Source organism: Amphimedon queenslandica, unplaced genomic scaffold, assembly GCF_000090795.2.
Source record: "Amphimedon queenslandica unplaced genomic scaffold, v1.1 AMPQUscaffold_12542, whole genome shotgun sequence".
Taxonomy (NCBI): Eukaryota; Metazoa; Porifera; class Demospongiae; order Haplosclerida; family Niphatidae; genus Amphimedon; species Amphimedon queenslandica.
Genome location: NW_003547221.1, coordinates 4,275 through 9,865, shown reverse-complemented (window position 1 = coordinate 9,865; position 5,591 = coordinate 4,275). Strand labels below are relative to the sequence as shown.

Below are 5,591 nucleotides of genomic sequence, written 5' to 3'. Positions count from 1 at the left end.
AGTTGTTAATTGCCACTCCCACTCCTACTATAGTAAGAGCTGATTCAATTGATTTGTTTGTTCCACTCAATTGGAACTAATGCTGATACAACAGATCAGGTTGTACTGCAATACAAGTATACCAAAGTGTAACAAGATAGCTAGGGTATTATTAGAGAGTAATTAAAGAGGGGGCGTATGGTAACAATAAAAGTAAATGACACCCTTATGTACTATTGATAACAGGAAGAAGTGACTGTAGAGAAAGGGAGGGAGGGAGAGAAAGATAAAGTGATAATTCCAAGAGAGAGAGAGAGAGAGAGAGTATGATGGGGGAATTCTTAATAGTATAATCACAAAGTGAGACTATACCAACTACATGAGTAAGGCCCACCCTTCACTAGTCAAAACAACCACAACACATTAACAGGGAATGAAACACAATACATATGTATATGTACATCAAACCATAAGATAATATTAACAATATACAGTATTAAGAATTAACCACAATACATAGAAGCACAGTATATTATACTGTAACAGTACATTACACAGTATGCTACTGTATATTAACATGTACATGTACTTGTATTAATATCATGTACAGTACAAGTGAACCAGCACCATTGGATGTACAAATATCCACTAATGGTATATGACCATTAATTGAAAACTGTGTAATGACAAATGTCTATTAAATTGATAAACACTAAGAGAGAGAGAGAGGGAGAGGGAGAGAGAGAGAGGGGGGGAAGGAAATGATGGTGACATAAGTGATGTACATATATACCAGTCAATGAAACTACACTCAAATCTTACAATGCAGTACAGATCCAGCTACCTATTCCATTATTCTTATATAAACCACATCATAATATAAAGTGTCACAAGTATGTGTCTATATCGTACATTGATACTTCTCCGGATTCCGATTGCCAGAAGGAGTGGCATCAATTGGAGGGATTCATAAGGTTGGTCTTAACCTGTCGCTGAAGACACTAACTCTATATAAAGACAACTCCTTCTCTCGTTAGTGAACCTAGCAACTCCACTAACCTACTCTTCTAACAAAACCCAATCATAATGGACGAAGTGCGTCAATGCTGTAAGAATCTGTACTGCGGTACTACAGATGACTATCCTGATGACTATTGCCATGATGGCGGATCATGCTTTTGCTCCTTTTGTTGCTGGTTTTGGACAATCGCCATCTTCCTTCTGTTCGTAGCAGTCGTTACACTAATAATCCTCGCTGTTCTAAACATCATATAGAGTCCATTAAAAGTAATGTCTTTTTATTGTCTTTAAGATAAAGCAATACACTAATCTGTACATATCAGCCTTGTACATTGTACAATGTACATGTACATGGATTATAGTGTGAGAAAATTTCAGCTCAAACTCATTACGTCAATAACTTGACTTGGTTGCTGAAACTTTGGCAATACCTTGTCAGGCTAGTAATGTACACATGAAGGTAAACTAAAATTTGGTGGTGTTACAGTAACTGTGAATTGCCAAATCGTCAAATTTTGTGCCAAAACAACCTTTGCTATAAAAGGCATTTTGCTGAGTTGACTATTGAATATTGACCTCAATTAATTTTAGCTTTATACATGTACCCTGCCTGAAATACTATAGCACAATACAGTGACACAGTTTTTATGCTAACTTAATCACATGACATTCAATACATCATACATGTAGCAGCTACAGTGAGAGTATACAGTTACTCTTATCAGAGCCTAAAATTACATTCAAACTATGTTCAGACATTGTGTCTGACGTATTTAGTTGTCTGAACATTGCTTAGTTTGTTATGCAGCTTTTCGTCAGTGGATTGTCAAGTTGATCAAAAATTGGGCTATAGGTCCTGTACTAAAGTACAGGGTATTTTGTCAAAAATGGCTAGGAGAGAATTTTCCATTTTTATAAATTGTTCTGATACATATACACGTTCTTATGTTGTACATCAACTTTGAGCTGATTCCGGTCAAGTTTGGATTTTTTATGAATTTTTAAAGTTGCTCAAAAATTGGGCCAATGACCCAAGGCTATAGCCTTTGGTCACTGGCCAAATTTTGTCAAAAATGGCTAGAAGAGAATTCTCAATTTTTATAATTTTTTCTGATGCATATACATGTTCTTATGTTGTGTAGAAAGTTTGAGCTGATTCCAATCAGGTTTGGATTTTTTATGAATTTTAAAACTTGCTCCGATCCTCCGAATGCCATAAAAACTACCTTGTTCAGACAAAGAGATAGAATAAAACAGAATTTGGCTGGATAATGGAACAAAATGATTGTAAAATGTCTGACTGTCATACTTTTCTTTATTAATAGGTACTATAATTACCAGTAAAAGAAGACTTAAATTTTAAAACTCCTTCTAATGAAAATTGTTGCTGCTCAATATTTTTTATATGGCTACGCAATAACAACAATAATAATAATAACAATAATGATAATTATAATTATAATGGTGGATTTACAACTATTATAGTATTATTGTAGATCTAAGATCGAGAGATAAGAACTAAAAGATTGAGTGTTTAGTAAGAAAGAGTAAGCAAACGGATAGAAGGTGCTATAGTGAAGTTGGTCCATTTTAAAAAAAGGTGAAATGTCTCTGATATTGATGGATATATGGTAGTATTCTCTTTGTAGAAAGATGGTAATACTCTCGCTAGTAGATTACCCATTCATTCCCATTGTTACCCCACAATACATGTTTCATGTGCTGTATGAACTTAACTCTAACACAGATTACAGGTGTCAGGACCAGAGAACGTACAAAAAGGAGCGTTTTATATTTAATTGCCATAATGGAAGGGTGTGGTCAAATCCACGAAAGTAAAATAATGTTAGCAAAATTTCAATCTTTGATAAGCTTGAGTTTAGAATTGCAATACTGGGCACTTCATGCAACATACTACTAGTACAATCATATCAGTTAATGCAGTATAGTAAGTATAATAATACTGATTTGTACGTGTACACAGTATTTAAAGTACTCACAATTAATTTAATGCTGGTAGCTAGCGAGCAGGTGCTGTAAAATTCCTTCATCATTTTAGTTGTCTCTAGATTATACAAAATTTAATTATCATAAATGAAATTAAAAACTTGACAAAATCTAGATCTACCTTCAAAGTTCAAGTCAAACTCGTAGAGAACCTTCAGCTTCTATTCCTTATCTTATTCTAAATATTCTCGTCTATCTTTATCCTTAATCGGTGTAGGCTTGTAATAGTCTTCTCAAGTGCTTGACGACCATGGTGACAGCATAAGTGGGTGAACCCCTATCAAATTAAGTAATTATCTATACCAGTACCGCCGTGAAATAGGCGTGGCTCGAGACCACGCCAACTTCACGGTGGAGTGGTATCTATGGATAATGATACGTAAGAGTCCTGTCAAGCTTAGCCTGAGATCAATTGAAGCTGATCTTGTCTTGAAGTTATTATGTACTGGTACTAATAATTGGCAAAATAATTTGACATTGATAAATCCGGCTTACAAATCTACATTGATAAGCCATTAATTATATAAAGGTCTATGAGAAGATAATGTATGCAGCAGACTCAATGCTAGTGCTGTCTATAGTCTTCATGATGAGTGTGAATCCAGCTATCAGTTATTGTCCTACATCAGGTAAGATTGCAATGTATGCATCATGCATGCAAGTACAATATTTATAGGTGTCTACCTGAGACACAGAGGACGCTGTTATTATAATGGATCATATTTTTGGGATAGTAGAATCATATCGCGCAGGGTAGATTGTAGGATTAATCTTGCTACATTAAGTGGCGGAGAATGGATTGGTCCAGCTGGAAAAATGCCCTGTCCTGGCGATAAAACGAATATTCGGTGTAGTCTTTATCAAGGTACTGCACCACTAAGGATCAGTTTGTTCATACCTAATTATGGAGGCAAATATCTCCTTCCATCTGGCGATGGCTGGTACAAGTGTTGTCTACCCACTAATTGTTCAGATCCTAACACTAACATCATCTTTGCTAATATATTCAGTAAGAGATCTATAATCACTTATTATAGTGGCTGATGTACATGTATATGCATGCCTTGATTTTCATTTTTAGGATATGCACAGATAGAATCATTTTATGCTGCTGATCTTCCTTCTGATATGACAGTATATCCTCAGAAATACAAACTGCATTGTACTAAAATAGGACATGTGTCATATAGTTTAAGCCTAGATCTTGGTAGTTCCACATTCGTTAGTTACAGAGATTGTAATGATGGAAACAATTCCCCTTGTCCTGGTATTTACATAAATGGAGATACCAATACATTGAGATATACTTTTGATATCACATGGGATGGGAGGACTGCTAGCATTGGATCGAATAATAAATTAAGTACAGGAGATCAAATGTATAAGTGTTTTCTGAATAATCCTAGAGATGGTGCTAATAGAATACGTACTTTAACAATAAAAGGTAATGAATTAATTGTACATGTAACTATGTTACCATAAATTTAATAGTACCAGCAACTGCTCCCTCTTCTCTTACCATGGTCAGCAAGACAGCTACCACTATCACTGTCAGTTGGACTGCACTTGATTCATCTGATGCTGATGGATATGTAGTCAATGTCACTAGTGACACAGACACTGTGCGGACAGTACAGGTGAAGGGTAGTAGTAATAATAGAATCACACTGAATGGACTGAGAGGAGGAACAACTTATAGCATCACAGTCAGAGCCTATCAACAATTACTGGGACCTGCTAGTAGTACAATCAGTGTACGGACCTTCACAGGTATACTATGTACATGTGTAGATGCACATGTATATGCTACTGTTGATGCCCATTTTTATAGTTATTAATTCAATCAATTGGATGCTAGTTTCATCCATCACACAACTCAATAACACTCAATATCGTATTGATTGTATCACGACTACTGATACAAGTTCATCAGCTAATGTTTACTGGTTAGTGAATGGAGTGATGAAGAGTAGCTCAATGAATGAATCAGCTAATGATATAACAAACAACACACTACTGATATATCCTGATCCACTGGGAGTATCGCTAACTGTTTCATGTATAGCAATGCTTGGAGGAGTCACCTACAGTGAATATGTGACACTAGACGGTATGATTTTAATACAATCAATGAATGCATTTACACACATACATGTATGTCTTTTTATAGCTCCTAGTGGTCCTCCAATCAATGTGAGAGGGTTCATATTAAATTCTACTAGCATTAAAGTCAACTGGACTGATTCATCAGAGACTAATGGATATGTAATTACATATACTAATGGAGGTGTATTGCAGACAACCAGTAATAAAGCTGTATTGACAGATCTATCACCAATGAGTACTTATACCATCATGGTATACTCATACAGAGATCTTCCTTCAGTCAATAATACAGCAACAATATTAAAACTTGATGGTAAATATTTGTATGATTATGCAATAGCATATAAGTGGATGTAATTTCTGTTCTAGTTCCTAGTCCAGTTACTAGTCTCTCAATAACTAGTGTTTCAACCACTGGTATTACTTTGAACTGGATTATTCCCAGTAGTATCAATTATGTAACATACTACACAATCTCT

General features: G+C 35.2%; 1 long non-coding RNA gene across 1 annotated transcript; it reads left to right on the top strand.

The window, feature by feature from the left end:
• Nucleotides 1-934: 934 nt before the first annotated feature.
• On the top strand, nt 935-2,394 carry LOC109587524 (uncharacterized). The gene is made up of 2 exons (XR_002187657.1): nt 935-1,266; nt 2,325-2,394. It is a non-coding gene; the product is annotated as an uncharacterized LOC109587524 (long non-coding RNA).
• The last annotated feature ends 3,197 nt before the right edge of the window (nt 2,395-5,591 follow it).